The sequence below is a fragment of the Molothrus aeneus genome, unplaced genomic scaffold (genome assembly GCF_037042795.1).
Source record: "Molothrus aeneus isolate 106 unplaced genomic scaffold, BPBGC_Maene_1.0 scaffold_35, whole genome shotgun sequence".
In the NCBI taxonomy this organism is placed as follows: Eukaryota; Metazoa; Chordata; class Aves; order Passeriformes; family Icteridae; genus Molothrus; species Molothrus aeneus.
The window spans coordinates 2,699,442-2,715,894 of record NW_027099016.1 but is presented as its reverse complement, the minus strand read 5'-3'; the positions used below and the strand labels follow the sequence as shown (position 1 = coordinate 2,715,894).

The 16,453-nt window shown below is 46.3% G+C and overlaps 1 protein-coding gene and 2 pseudogenes across 2 annotated transcripts in view; 1 reads left to right on the top strand and 2 right to left on the bottom strand.

The window, feature by feature from the left end:
• Nucleotides 1–16,198, bottom strand: part of LOC136570615 (zinc finger protein 850-like) — a 194,458-nt pseudogene extending 178,260 nt beyond the window's left edge.
• Nucleotides 1–16,453, top strand: part of LOC136570651 (class I histocompatibility antigen, F10 alpha chain-like) — a 47,999-nt gene that overhangs the window by 20,100 nt on the left and 11,446 nt on the right. The gene's annotated exons all lie outside the window — the stretch shown is intronic.
• Nucleotides 3,089–8,057, bottom strand: LOC136570562 (uncharacterized; annotated as a pseudogene).

Here is a 16,453-nt window from a genome sequence, read left to right as displayed (position 1 = left end):
GTTGATTAATTAAACAATATTACTTTTATAACAATTTTCAAATGGTTAAAACAAGTTACAAATAATCAAAAGCAAATGCAATAAACAAATCATAATACAAGCATTAACTTTAAAAAATGATTTTCTAAAACAATTTACTAAAAATGGAAAGTAATTCCCACAAAATCATAAATGGAAATTAGGATTATTCCAAAACACATATGCTTCATTCATAATTGCCTTGTGTCAAAGGCTTGGGGATGCCCACAGTGCATGGGACATCAGCCAAGTTGTGTGCATTAACTATAGACGTCAATCTTGTCAGCTCTTTCATGCTCCAATTCATAACGAATGGGACTGCTGATAAAATAAAACCAAGCAGGATTGGTATCAAAAGGATAACAATGGGATGACACAGACTGCTCAGGACACCCGTGGCAGTAGGAGACCACCTAAAAGAGTATCCCACCCCCTGTGCTCGGCATCTTTCTCCGCTCTTTCCATGACACGGGGTATCTGTCTCACATTGTGATGAACAGTCACCAGGGCTTTCTGTGCGTTTTTCTCAATCTTCTCAAGGATTTCCACTAAGTCTCGATGGAGCAGCAGTTGTCTTACCAAAGTGAGATCCATCCCAATAGGAGTAGGCATCAGTTTGTGAATCAGTGTGTAGTTGGATTGCAATGGGTAGTGAGAGGTAACTGGAGCTTCATAAGAGAAATCACATCCTGTAATCTGGGTAAAGTTACAAGCACAAACATTTTTATGATTTTTGGTATGTCCTACAACATTTTCTATGAATACCAAATCACAAGCAGTTCTGAAGCATGCACACCTGTTGCCTATATATACAAGGACTGTTTCAGAAGTCTCATTAGGATGAATTTCAAAATGACAGATGTTTTGCTCTGTGTCTAAACAAATGTCTTGAGCTGTGATTGCATTGCTTTCACAGATGAGCCCTTGTTGTTCTCAGGCAATACAAGGTTCCAAATTAACAGTTTGCCATTTCTCACCAATTTGACGGGCCCATTCCCAATGCTCATAAGGATAGAGAACAGCTCCATCATCATCCAGCCCTAATGCAATCATAGGAAATATCAAACGCACTGAGGCATTACGTATGGTTAACACAAAAGCCATGGCTATGTTTGTAATGGGATTGTAAGTAAAATTCCCTAAGTTCCACCAGGATTGGAATTCTCTTTCAAAATCAGTGGCACTGTCCCAAATTATTTTCCAAATTTCAGTAGGAAAAGTGCCTTCTTCACCTTCTCTTATAATTGAGGCAGCAACTGACTGCATCCACAATTGTGCCTGGATACAGCTGAGAGCCAAAGAAATGTTGTTCTGTGTAGCACCAAATGCATCAATTATCAATTTGTGGTCATTTACATTTACCTTTTCCCAATTTGGCAAAATGTTTGATAGGAGCCACTGGTGTGTTCCTAAAGCCAATGACTGCAGTGATTGTTGTAATTTGGTCAAATCTGTAGTTGTAGCAGCCAATTTTATTCATTAATACTTCTGAATCAATACTCTTTAGAATTCCCAATCCTGTTCCCACAACACCGGTTATGTCTCTTAGCGTCCGTCTTGTAAAAGAGTTCCGCTTTTGCAACCAGGTCATCCAACCCTCAAAGGAAGTTTGCAAAAAAGGCGAACAGGCCGGCTGAATTTCTGAGACATTACTTTGCATCAGCAATTTGACTTGTTTAAGAGACCATGCCGGATTGAACAGTATTTGTTGTTGTCCTGTTTTCCTAATTATATCTGGTCCATTTTCAAAAATTCTTGGGCTAAGCATAAGCGGTGGTTGGGCTGGAGTGGTGGTAGTGGAGTTGGGCTATAGCATTTACTATAAACTTAAAATGTAGGCCCTACAGGCCTACATTTTTTGGACCAAAGACAAACCACTTCTATGGTTTGTGCCAATGTAAAATTGTGCCAACAATCCTGTAAGCTTGGGTGCGTACAAACCTTTTCATGCTTATTTGTTTGATCTGTCAAAACACCGATTGAGGTTGTGTTACTATGGGTAGTTCCGTTAATCATTCGGATCCTATACTAATTTTTTTCCCCACTATCCCTTGAAGCTGCCAGTTTTTTTGGTTTTCCCATTCCTGCCCAGTGTATATCTGATTTTCATGCATAATGACAGTTGATAGTTTTAAATCCTTCACATTTTCCATGGATCCGGAAAAATGAACAAAAGCCTGGGACCAAGGCCATTCAGTATCAAGTTGACTAAGGGTGCTCTCAGTCCTTTCTACCCACTGGGGTGTGACTACTGTACTCAGTGTGGGCTTTGTTATAACATTTATCTTAAGTTTGTAAACCAGGCCTTTTAAACTTTATGGATTTGTCAAGTTATTTTGCCAACGGCGTGTCACATAAGTTGGTTTGGCTAAAGTAAAATTATGCCAGCAAGCAGTAGATTCATTTCTACAATCCTTTGTAATTGCATTGTTGGTTCTGGGGCCTAAAGTGTAGTTACCAACGTACTCCTGCCGGCAGCACAGAGTGAGGGGAATTTGTTTGGTACACTCCCACTTTGTCGTAGGACACAGTTCTGTTGTAGGGATGTGCAAATAGTTTTTTCCATCTGGTTCTAAAAAATTTCCGGCACCTGCAATGGAGGTGGCTTTCTCATAGAGAGATCCTTCCACTTTTCTGCACGCTACCACAATCGACTCACCAATTGTTCCAGTTAGGGTTCTAGTCCAGTCCTTCTGATCCCATCCCCACTCACTTGGGCGATATATCTCAGAGTCATGCAGCACTATAGGCTCTAGGTTCAGGTGGCGACCCTTGGGATATGATCCTAGAACATTAGTGTGATGGATGGTAGCTTCAGACCACAACCACTCAGCAGGATTCTGTCCACGGAATTGTGGTAGGATGCAGAAAAGTATCACCAGTGTTATCATGGTTCAGATGATCCTCATGTCCCTCAGGGTTCTTCTGTAAAATAAACACGACAGAATCCTGCCACTAAGGGACAGAAAAAGTTAGAATGATGGAATTATCCAGTGTGTATTTATCCGATGCTCTCTCCCTAGAGCATCAGAGGCTACCCATGCATGTTTATTCAGAGGGGTTTTTAGCACTAGTGGTACTTCCCCTACAGTAGGGAGGTCCACCAGAACAGGTTGCCCAGGGTAATGTGCTGGAATCTTGAAATCATCTGGTCTCCCTAGAGAGGCAATTATGCTTGGAGCTATTGGGCAAAAGGCAGTGATTTTGGGACACCCATTTACCCCCCCATCTGTCATTCACACTTTTCACAGCTTCCCATAACCGAACATCCCAATTTCCCTCCTCTGGTTTCAAAAGTCATTCCAAAAGACCATTGGTCCTTTCCACGATCCCGTTAGCTTGAGGGTAGTAAGGAGTGTGAAAAGTCCATTTAATTCCTTCATTTTTTGCCAAATCCTGTACAATTCTAGCAGTGAAGTGGGACCCATTATCAGATTGAATTTCCTGTGGTTTTGGGAAAATTCCAAACCATCCCTGCAGTGCTTTAACAGTATTATCACCTGTAGCTCTTTTAAAAGCATTGGCCTGGACCATCCCAGATACAATTTCTACTCCTACCAGCACAAAGTGTTTAACTCCTGACTTCTTAAAGGGTCCAATATAGTCTACCTGCCACGCGTCCCATAAGCCTTTACCCTTTCTGAAATGCAGAGGGTCATCTTCCAAAGGATGTCTCTCCAGTCTCCAGTCTGCGATTGCTCACAGGCTGATACGCATGTTTTACACCTTTCCTTGGTGACAGGCCAACGCTGGGCCAGAGCTTCCTTGTACAAATCTTTCGCACCTGTGTGCTGTCTTTTTACATGCAGCTATTCTATAGTTGATCCCAGTCCTCTGTAATTTGTTCCTTTTCAGGGGACTTAGTCTTGCTAAATCATCAGCTTTATTGTTCCACTCTCCTGCTGGATTTCCATCTGTCTGATGAAAGGCTGCCCACCCCAACAAAGTTCCCTTGGCTTGCGATGTTCAAAATTTCTTGCCACTTTTCCTTTTGCCATACTGGAATTCTGTTAACTTCCCAATAATTTTGCTGCAAAAAGGAAGCCACTCAGTACATCCTTTATACACAGCATAGGAGTCCGTGTAGATGCAGACAGGAGAGGTATTCTGTACCTCCTGTTGGAAAGCACTCCAAACAGCTCTCAGCTCCCCAACCTGAGCACTGCCTTCTCCCTCGGTAATGATTCGTTCACCAGAGGAAATGTGGAGGGCTGCTGCCCTGTATCTCCACACCTTCCCCTCCTGTTTAGCAGAGGCATCAGGGAACCAAGAATTTGCTGATCGTTTGGGGGAGAAAGGAGGGGATGTTTTAATTACAGAGGCAGGTTTGTCATGGCTGCTGCCCAAATTCTCAGTTTCTTGGATCACTAAATTTTTTACAGCTCCTTCTGTTATTGAGAAAATGTTACAGTAATGTTCAATCTGAGCATACCAGTTTGCAACTGAGGCCCTTTGGGCCACCGTGTTGGGGGCGGGGAGGGAGGTCCCAGTAGTGACTGTCTTAATAACTTTGAAAGGGCCTCTCAAGGCAACTGGTTGTTGTCGTGCATTTTTTTCCACTTCTATGAGAGCTAAGCTAACCACAAACAATCCTTTTTCCCAGGTAGTGTATCTTTTCTCAGCATCTTTGAAACCACAGGAATAGAAACCAACAGGCCTTGTTGGACCCTCAGGACCCTGCTGCCGTAGCTGTACTGACAGCCCTGAGGAGCCAAATCCCCATTCCACCTGAAAGGGATCTGTGGGATGGACAGGGTCCAGTGCTTGGTGAGCTGTTGTTTCAAAAAACAGCAATTGCAATGCTTCCTCCTGAGAAGGAGTCCAATCCCATTTCACCCATTTGCTCAGCAAGTCATAAAGGGGCCTGGCAATTATTGAAAGATCTGGAATGTGTTTTCTCCAGATCACTAATAATCCTAGAGCTTGCAGGAGATCTTTCCTGGATTCAGGCATTTTGATCTGATCTAAAGAGGTTAGGATATCAGGTGGAATACATGTCATACCTCCTTTCCAGCAAATTCCCAAAAACTTCACTTCCTGAGAAGACTTCTGAATTTTCTCTGGGGGCATCTGCAAATCAAGACTTTCTAAGTGAGAGATTATTTTCTGCTGATGTTTCCCTACTACCTCTATTTCACACACCCCCCCCCCCCCACCCCAGAATGTCATCAATGTATTGATAAACAGCTACAGGATCAGGTTTGGGTATTTTTTCTAATTCCTGGGCTAAAGTAGGGTGGGCCAAAGTGGGGGAGTGTTTGTAGCCTTGGGGAAGCCTAGTGAAAGTGTATTGCTGTCATTCCCATGTGAAGGCAAATAGGTCTGTATCTTCTGGCTGTATGGGTATCATAAAAAACATGTCTTTGACATCTATAGTTGCCATGATTGAGTGAGCTTTTTCTTGAATTGATGTCATTAATTCAGCCAAATTTGGGACCGCTGCTGTAAGAGGGTCTGTGTTGGCATTAAGCCTGCAGAAGTCTACTGTCAGCCTCCACTTCTCATTGGGTTTCCAAACTGGCCACACTGGCAAGTTGAAAAGAGAATGGGTATTGACTATCACTCCTTGGTCTCACAAGTCCTGTATAACTGGTTTGATGCCCTCTTTGGCACCAGAATGTAGAGGGTATTGTTTTACATGAGTAATTTTGCTAGACAGTGAGGAGGATGCAGCTTGGAGCAGTCTAATGTTAAGATGTGGCACACCAAATGACCACAGGAATCCCTCAGAACATTCCCACTGCCTCCCAGCAATAACATCCATCTCTAATAAATTGTTTGGAATATCCCCAATTTTGACAACTAATTGATTCTCCTCTCCATGGAGCGTGAGTTTTACTAAGGCCACATTCATAGATTCTGTAGTTCCTAGGGCATTTAAAACACAACATTGTTTCTTTGTTGGAACAATTCTACACTTCTGGGCATCCTTTTTGTTAGTGCAGAGATTTGTGCCCCAGTGTCAATCAGAAAGGTTACAAGTGCCTGTTTGAGGCCTGTGATAGCTGTGATCAATATATCTCCTGATTTATGTTTAGTGAGCATTCTCAGATCCATCCATGCTCCAGCCCTTTGCTCACCTATAAGGGATGGAGAGCCTAGTTTCTCTGGTTCTGTGTTTGCTTTGGCTCACATCCTAAATTCTGAGGGAGAGGCTGGGAGAGGGTTTCTTTTGGCTCACTGGCTGGATTCTGAGAAGGGAGGGGTGCACTGGGTTGAACTGATAAATTCGGTTTTCCATAGTGCCAATTAGTTATTATTTTCTGTAATTTATCAAGGGGCAAACCATCCATCACCTCTCTGGGGACCCCCCCTTTTAACTTCCAACAACCACCAACGTTGGCAGTTAGAGATCTGTTTTCCCTTCCCTAAATTTTCACCGTGAGGAGCCCTGATAAACCAAACACCATTTGTATTTTCTGATTTCTCCTCCAGGGTTTTTACAGGTCCATATCATCTACTGTAATTAATCAAATCTACTGCAACCTCACTCCATGTCCAAACTTTATGGCTACTGGCAGGTGAATCAGATTGAGAAGCTGGGGGCTGTGAGGGGATGGAGTATGGAGTGAAACCAGGATCAGTAGATCCAGTTTGGTCAGTGGGGTTACCAAGGAATCTATCTAGTCTCTCTACGGGACCCAAGGCCATTATGGTTTTCTGTAAAGTAATTGCTGTAGGTTTAGGAAGCCCTCAAATTAAAGGAGTCATAATTTCAGGCTTTACAGGTAATTGCATTGGTGACTGAAAACCAGGAATCAACCTTTTTCATGAATCATTTGCAGGCAGGTGGCTTTGTGGGCGCCTTCCAAAAGCTGGTCGGGGGCACTGACTATAGCTAAAGGGTCTCCCCTTTCCAAAGGATTAATTCCCCCGGCCCAGAAAGGCACACATTGTGTCAGGGACCACGTGTCACGCTTATCTCCTGTTGTTAGGAAAACTCCATGTCCCCAGTACCCACGGGCCTCCTGCTCAGTTAATTTAATTTGATCTCCACCAGTGAGGGACACTTGGAAGACATATTCTGTCTCCGATTCTTGTGGAAGGCACCCAAATTCTTTCTTCAGCTTAGTCAATTTGGTAGTGCTGAATGGTATTTGTTTAGTTGTGATATGTGGTTCAAAATCTTCATCATGAATATAATGATATTCTGTTTTAACCAAGGGTCTCAAATGAGGGCAGCAGTTTTCTCCACAGTGTTTTACTGCTTCTAGTTCCTAATGGGGATGAATCTGTTTAATGTGAGGAGTTTCTTTTCCTCTGCCTGTGTTGAGGAATCAGCATTCAGTGAATTCTTAACATGTTCCTCTCTAAGGGCAGCTCATAACAGATGGATCTCACTTCTTTCTTCATTTAATTATTTTTGCCAAATTTCAACTAGGTTTTGAAGGGAGTCCATTATAGCTTTTTCCTCACTTCTTCACTTTAAGAGAGGTTTTATAGCTGCTGTGAGACAAGCTCCCAAAACTGAGCAGAGAATAGTTTTATTTTTGCCCAGTTTAAAATTTGTTTCATTTTGTAAAGAACAGGCTCTATCAATAACATTTTCCAAATTAAATCAGTTACTTTGTGCCCGTTCTTCTCCTCCCAGAGAAGGTTTGGCATTGTGTTTGGCTAGGAGAGCATAAAATTCAGCTTTAACTTTTGCGCTGAGGTTTTCAGTCATTTTGTGAAGGGACCAAACCCATGACAGGGAGGTGTAGACTTAAGGTACACAACCACACAGCCTCTGCTGTGTTTCCCTTGCTTCCCTGGGTGGGTGAAGAGACTTAAAGTGCCTGGGAGGTTCTACTCAGTTACTTCAAGGAGTCCCTTCACTTCCCAGACAGTCCAGATTCACACATACACAAAAACAGTTTCCCTTTTTGCACTAAGAGATCTTTTGTAAAATTCTGAAGGCAGAGCCCTCAATTGAGTATGGGGGTGCTTTTCACCTTGGCGTGTGCAGTTTGTGGGAAATTTGAGTCACTCCCTTTCCTTTTTAGACAACCGCTCACCCCTTTCAGGGTATCGGGCTCGGTGCGGCTGGAGTGAAACATCCTTCCCCTGTTACAGACTACACACCACCCTGCAAACCCCTCTGTCTGTCAGAATCCTGTCCATGACGCCAATTTAATGTCACGATCCACTCGTACAAGTGGGGTTGTGATGGTTCATTAACTGATCTCAGAGTGAAAAAACAACAGAGAGGGGATTTCAGTCTTAATCAAAACAAATGCACCTTTTATTGAGTGCCCACAGCAGAAGCAATAGAAGGATTAGAAAGGAGATAAAGGATAGAGGGAGAGAGAAGAAGACAGGGGTGGGAATAGCTACCAATGGAGAGACAAAATCCTCGTGGTCCAGCCAATAGATCCATCTTGTCACGTGGGGGAGAATCTCAAATTCTTTGGTTAACTCAGGGGTCTTTTATAGTCATCCACCAAGGGGAGAACAGATAAAAGACAATGGAGAATTAGTCTGTTGAAAATGAGTAAGACAGTCCATGTTCCAAAACAGGACAAATCAATCTCAGCGGTGAGCGAGACCCATTGTTTTCAGGATTGGTGTCTATGAGAAACCAGTCTTGGTCCAGCAAACACACCTGCAGGCAACACTTGGCAAACATCCCACTTCAGTCAGGCCAGTGCCCCTGTGTTAGAATTTTAAGGGTCTCAGTCTCAGTCCTTGGGAGGAGGCTTCCCTTACAGCGCTTGTGAGGCAGATGAGGGATCTTCTATGGGGGGATCACCAGAGTTACCCCAGAAAGTTCATCTGGCCAAGAGGTGGGGAAATTCATGGGCCATTGTGATGAGCAGGGATCGTGAAGCAGGTGTAAGTGTACAGAGCAAGCCGCTCCCTGTCAGCCCCTGCTCGAAGCAGTTGTAACGTGGGGGCACAGCAAGCACAGCTGCAAACAATCACTTGGCGAGCATCCACCCCAACCAGGCCAGAACTCCAGCCAGGGTCTTCAGGGTCTTCCTCTCTGTCCTTGTGACGGTCGTGAGGCAAATGGGGGAAACTTTGGACCGTCTCTTACAACAGTTTACTTTATCTCTTCCTCAACAATCCCCCCTCTGGGAGATATCTTCTGTTATTGGGCCCTTGAGTGTCACTGCATGACTGATAACAATTTCATCATCTCGTTGTGAGATGCTCCGGCCAGAGGGAGGAGCCAAGCATTCCTACCTGGATATAATTTGACATTTGGAAGAAGAGAGACAGCCTTTTCCCACTGGATTCCCAGAGGAGCAGCTTTCTTTTCCACTGCATTCCCAGGGGAAGTCCAGGCCCATCTACGCCACCACTGGACCTTGAGAGGAAAACTCCACCCTTCTACAGGATCACTGCTTCAACAAAACCCCACCTGTCACTGCAGGAGCACTGCAGCCTCCATTTAATAGGACTGCTACCACCACTGTGACCCACAGGGTGTCAGGTCATATTCTGACTCTGCCAGTGGGGTTTTTTTGTTTGTACTATTGCATTTGTATTTTTAATTTTCCTAGTAAAGAACTGTTATTCTTATTCCCATATCTTTGCTCAAGAGCTTTTTAATTTCAAAATTATAATAATTCAGAGGGAGGGGGTTTACATTTTCCATTTCACAGGAAGCTCCTGCCTTCCTTAGCAGACACCTGTCTTCAAACCAAGACAGAATGTCATCCATATAATGTAGGATAATGGCATCTGGGAGAGTCCTTTGGATGGGAGATAGGACAAGGGCCATGTACCACTGGCATATATAGGGGAGTTTTTCTCAGTTTGGGGGAGGACTCACCGGTGGTACCGCTTCAGAGGTGCCTGTCTGTTCAGGGAGGGGATGGAAAAGGTGAATCTGGGAGCATCTCGAGGATGGAGGGGGATGTTGAAAAAGCAGTCTTTGATATCAACGACCACCAGTCTCGAGTCACAAGGAAGCAAGGATGGAGAAGGAAGGCTGCAAGGGACCCATGTCCTCAATGACCTCGTTAATTTTACAAAGATCATGGAGGAGCGTCCACCTGTCCTTGCCAGGTTTTTTGAGAACAAAGACAGGGGAGTTCCAAGGGCTGTTGGTAGGTACAATGTGGCCCTTGGAAAGCTGCTCCTCCACAAGAAGCTCGAGGGTATGTAATTTCTCTGTTGAGAGGGGCCACTGATCCACCCACGGTGGGGCGTCAGTCTTCCAGGTGATTGTGGGGTGGTGCACTCTGCAGTGGCCCCAAATAGAAATCCCGGGACAGAGGTGGAATATCAAGTCAAGCTCCCCACTGGGACAACAGGTCCCTGGCCCACAGGGTGGTGGGTGCCCTGACTACAAATGGCCTGATGGTGGCAGTTTGGCCCTCCAGTCCCTCTGTTGTGAAAATACGCTCGCTCCTCATGGAGATGGCGGCTCCTCCGATCACTGAGATGACTCCAGTGACAGGAGTCAGCTCCTGGTTCAGGGGCCATTGAGGTTGTGTAATGATAGTAACGTTGGCCCCTGTGTCCACCATCCCTTGTAGGTGGATGTCATTACCTTTATTCAACTGACTGCACTTTATAAGGGGCTTGTCTTGGCCCATGATTTCAACCCAGAATGCCATTGGGTGCTCTGGGATATTGTCTATGCTTAATGGCAATAAAAAGGCTTGGGCGATCACAGTCTCTCTGTGCAGGAAGTGTGGTGGTTTTGTGCAGCAGAAAGTGACTGTGATTTCGTCAGTTGGCCCAACAGTTTGCACTTCCACTATAATATGTATTTCATTTGGTCCATGAATACAATTACCTATTACCAGCACATCCCTCAGGCCCTCTAGGGGTCCATATTTTCTGGTGGGAATATGATAGAAAGCAGAGTCATCAAATTGTATAGACAAAGCACTCACCAGTTGGTGTCAGGTCCTGACCTGAACTTGCTGGAAAGCCTTGGTGACTCTGGTCTGTTGTTCGGAGTATGAAGAGCTCCGCAGGAATTTCCCACGTATTGGACCTCCAGAATAGTGGGGAGGGTACAGTGAAACAGCTTTCCATTTGCTGTATTCACACGGGGCCACCCTGCAGTCTGTTGGAAGTTTTTTGGCTGATAATGGTGCTGGTGGTGGTGAGGTTACTGGTGATACCAAAACTGAGAACAGTTGTTAGAATGTCTGTTGCAATCCATACAGTGTGATGAATGGCACCCCTTTGGTGGCTGCTGGTCTTTAGGCATTTTGTATTCTGGACAGTCCTTCAAAAAAAAGGCCCAGTTCCCCACAATTAAAACATTTTGCAGTGTCTTGGGATGTTAAAAAGGCCCTCTCCCTTAGAGATTGCCCTTGCCACGGTGTGTTCAGTGGAAGATAATTTGTCACAGGCCTCATCCATCTGGTTGATTGTTAGGTTCTGGGTCCAAGGGGAGAGCTCTTAATATTGTTTTGCACTCATTGTTCACCTTTGCCAAGGCCATTTTATTTAGCACTTCCTTCTTGGCCTCTGGGCTTTCTATTTGTCACTCAAGTGGAACTTTAAGTCTTTCTACAAATTTTATGAAAATTTCACTTGCCCTTGTTTAATGTTAGTGAAGCTCTGTGTATGTAGGGTGTTGTCGAGAGTGAGGAGCAGGGATGTCTTTGCAGCAGTGGTGATGTCACTGAGTGCAGCTTCTTGTAAGTCCTTTGCTTGGTCTTGTGGCTTCTGGAAGTCACCTTCTCCTGCCATTTGTTCAAGGGTTAAATTTGGTTTGTTGGCATCTTTTGAATATGTGTGCGCCAGTGATTTGAGATGCCTTTTTTACTGCCTCTCCCACAGCATGTACTCGACCGGGGTGTGAGACTCTGTCCAAAGTTTCTCTCATCTGCCTCATGATCATCATTGGGGACCACTGAAGAAAAGACCCTTGTCTGAAGTTTCAGGCCCTGTTGGAGAAAGTTACGTGCCAACGGCTCCGAGACCTGAGAACAGTGCTAAGCTATTGTTCACAGATGTTGTTTGCTGTATGCTACACTGAGCCCAATGAAAGAAGAAGGGGGCATCTTGCCTTTTTGCAGCAATAGCCTTGGAAGCTGTCCCACCTCTCAGCCTGGCTGGATTCTTCTGAGTCTTGGGTGGTCCCCCCACAGAAGACCCTCACCTGTTTTACAACCACCGTGACAGACAGACTGAGATGTAAGGAGCCTCTCCATCAAAGACCGAGACATGAAACCCCCATGTGAAAAGGCCCCTCTGCTCCTTCCAAGGACTGGGACTGAAACCCCCAGCCCGGGGCAGGTGTGTGGGGGAGGCAAGCTGACCAAAGCGAGATGTTTGCCTGCAGGTTGTGACCGCTGGACCAAGAACACAATGGCTCTCGCTTACTGCTGAGAACATGGACTACCTGTTACATCTATTCCTTATTGTATCTGTTTACCCCCCTCACAATTTTCAATAGAGTTATCATAATAAAAACCTCTGAGTTAGCGAGAGATTTCAAGATCTGCCAAGACGTGACCTGGTGAACTCCATTGGCTGGACATCAAAGGACTTGGCTGTTCTATGTTTGGTAGCTATATACCTTCCTTTCTCTTCCTCCCTCTTTTCCTTATTTTTCCCTTTTTTCCCCAATTCCTCCTCAATGCATTTGGTTATTCAATAAAGGTGCATTTGTTTTGATTATCACTGCAAACCCCGCGTGCCGTGTCGGTTTTTTGCACCCTGAGATCAAATCCATGAACAATCACGAAACCCGTTCGTAAGGATGGATTGTGACACGGGGAGAGTAGGCAATTCATGATATTTTTATTTTCATGCACGACCAAGACATGGGAAGAGAAGGTGGCTCCCAGCAAGTTTTTTAAGAAATGCAATTCCCGACCATATTCCTTAGCCACTTTGCAGAGCTCCTTCAATTCCCCATAGGGGATCGGCTCCCAGGAATTGATTGCAGTCACTCTTCTGCTGTGTTTACATATAATTGGCAAGCCCACAATCTTTTTGGTGAGCTCTGAGCCCTCCCAGTGGCTTCCCTCTGCAGCTTGGCCCAGTGATCCTCAGACTCAGGACCGGAATCCAAGTCTGGGAATCCCTACTCTCATCCTCCGAGGAGGATGGAGGGCACTTGATGACTGCATGGGGCCTCTTGGGGCAGCCAGAATCTGCCTGTTTGTGGGCGGCTGTGGAAGCCAATATGGGCTCCTTCTGGTCACTATCATCACCACTTCTGACTCCAGTGTTGTGGGAATGGGAATGGGAGGGACCATCAGGAGAGGAGTCAAGAGAGGAGGGTGTAGGGATGGGGTGTGCACAATGGGGAGGGATTCCCAATAGAGAGGGGAAGTCCCAACATGGACACACTTCCTGACACAGAAGGGAGGGGCAGGGTGTGATTACAGGAATAGAGAAAGTGGGAGGATGGTCAGAGGCATCCTTTTTGGCAGAACAGGGAGGTGACAAAATGGCCATTGCCTTTGTGGGGTCAGCACCATTTTGTGGAGAAAGGGCAGAAAAACTTGGAGAGGGAGAAGACAAAATGGTGGGGCTGGCCACATTCCTGGCACCATCTGGGAGAACAGCTGGGGGTAGTAGAACTGGGTATGTGGACATTGGTAAGAGGGTTAGGAGAGAGCCCAAGGCAGCATGGCCAGTGCTGCCCTGGAGAGGGGACAGAGGACACTGGGAGATGTCAGTGTGATGGCAGCAACCCTGTGCCTGCTGGCAGGATCCATCTCCTGATCCTGCCTGAGGCAGGGAAGAGGGTTTAGGGATGCGAGGGGAGGAACGGGGAGAAGGGGTGTTAAACTGGGGTCCTGAATGTTTCCCAACGTTTTCTACAGACTTAACAATAAGGCCAAAGGATAAAATTTCCCCACTGAAAGATCCCCTTTAACTCAAAGAATGTAGAACCTTTTCCCTATATGGTCCCAGAACTCATTAGAATGAATTCCCTCATAACATCAGGAAAATGCTTGAACAACCAATGAAGAAAACATTTTAAATCTCCCTTTGAAAAATGAAAATTTTCTCCAACAAGGATTCCTTTAACTTGGGTATAAACTTCCCTGTGTGGGTGGATCAGTTTGGCTCCCATCCCCACACTTCCTCCCAACATCCAAGAGGAAAAGAAGGCAAAGGAAAGACAAAAAAGGGTGACCCCCAAATATAGTACTCACATGACAGTGGGTCAACAAAACCTCTCCAGGTTGTCTGTCAGCTTCAACCAACCTTCTCGCCTCCAGAAGGTTGCCGGTCACCTGTGCGATTTCCCCCAATAAAACTTAGGAGTCTCCTCTGGGAATTGGCTGCTCTGAACATGGCTCAATTTCAGTAGCAAAAAAGCTACTGAAGACACCTCCAGGAATGCTCCGAACAGGTCCCTGTTCAGGCTGCCAGCTGTTGCAAGCCGCAAGCCCATTGGTGGTGGAGCGAGAGGCAGCGGAGCCGTGACCTTCCAGAAGTGTCTCCAGTAATGGAGCCGCTCGGTGGCACAGGCACACACACACACACACACACACACAATCACTGCAGCACACACTTCTCTCGTAGAATCACCAACGACAAAGAAATGGGAAGGGTCTTTGTACGGACGCCAGAGAAGGAGGTTTATTCCAGCCACGCACAAAGGGGTCCAGGGACAAAGACAAAAAGAACAGTGGAAAGTCTGGGTTTAAATACAGGGGAAAAGAGGGGCGGAGCAGAGCATCAGGGCCAATGGGCTGAGGGCTCAGGGCAGTACAGAGGGGAGACAAGGGGTGGCAGCCAATAGGGTAAAGGGGGTGGGACACTGGTGTTCAGGCCAGAGCAGGTTTAAACAGGTCCAAAGAAAAGGAAAAAAAAACACCACAGTTCAGGGAACTTGTTTGGTTCAGCTAGCTAAAACTAACTAAAAGCAAAGGAGAGCTCTGTCCTGCTGTCTGTCCATCCGCAGACAACACAGTCCCAGAGCAGAAATGAGGAGGAGTGAGTGCAGTTTCTGAAAATAAACTCTGCATTTCTTCTCTCCCTCTTCACTCTCAGGACGAGTCTTAAAAGTACAAAACTTATTATTCAGCATAAACAGAACAGACGACTGGGGATACAAGCACCAAAGAGTCAACCCAGAATATACCTCAGGGACCATTCAGTACTCCTTGATGTCACCAAAAGAAGGATTAAATACAAAAGATTTTATGGAGTTGAAAGTCAACAAATCTGCTCTTCCCAAGGAATTCCCATTGTAGGCCTGCGTCCTGATGGATGTTCCTGCTGCTGGGTTTATCGAGGTGCCTACAGAGAACCAGGAAGATGTGGAGCCCCCCAGCCAGATGCCTTCCAACTTGGATCACCAGGACCATGGATCACCAGGGCTCTGCCCAATGGGGGTCACTGGGGATCATCCCATGTGGATCCTCTCATGGAGGATGGAGCTGGAGCAGCGCACAAAGCTCTTCCCACACTCGGGGAACTCACAGGGCTTCCCTTAGTGGCGCCTCCGTTGGTGTCGGGTCAAAGCTGAGCTCGATGAGAATCTCATTCCACACTCCCCACACTCGTAGGGCCTCTCCCCGGTGTGGATGCGCCGGTGCAGGGTGAGGGTGGAGTTTTGCTTGAAGCCCTTCCCGCAGTCGGGGCAGCGGAAGGGCCTCTCCTCTGTGTGAATCCGCTCATGTTTGAGAAGATCAGAGCTCCTGTGAAACCTCTTCCCACATTGGGGACACTTGTAGGGCTTCTCCCCAGTGTGGGTGCGCTGGTGTTTTCTCAGGTCAGAGTTCCACCCATAGCTCTTCCCACATTCCAAGCAGGTGTAGGGCCGTTCCCCCGTGTGGATGACCTGGTGCCGAATCAGGGCCGAGCTTCCTCTGAAGCTCCTCCCACATTCCCCACACTCAAAGGGCTTTTCCCCAGAGTGGATCTTCTGGTGTTCCGTCAGCTGGCACTTGATGCTGAAGCTCTTCCCACATTCCCCACACTCAAAGGGCTTTTCCCCAGTGTGGATCCTCTGGTGTTGGATCAGGATGGAGCTCTGGCTGAAGCTCTTCCCACACTCCTCACACTCATAGGGCTGCTCCCCAGTGTGGATCACCTGGTGCTGGATCAGGTCCAAGCTCCGACTAAAACCCTTCCCACATTCCAAGCACTTGTGGGGCTTCTCCCTGCCATGAGGCTTCTCCACCAGCTCTGAGCTCTGGCTGGATCTCCGGCCGCCTTCCTGGCTCAGGGGGGCTCGTTCCTCCCCGCAGCTCCCTGGGCTGGGTTTGCAGCCCCTCCTCGTGCGGAATCTCCAGGGCTTTTCCTCCTCCTCCATCCAGACACGTCCTAGGAATAAAAAATCCTGGTTTGGGGAAAAAAACAAGATGAGAGTGCCTTGGACTGGGAGTTCCTCCTTGCCCAAATTCATCTCATTAAGTCATTGGGCATCTTGTGTCTCTAAGAACCTCGAAAACACCACGATTCAGCACAAAAGTCCTCCAAACATCAAGACACAGATCAAAAACTTCCCAAACATCAAGATTCAGCAAAAGCCCCCTCCAAATATAAAGATTCAGCCCCGACAAAAAAA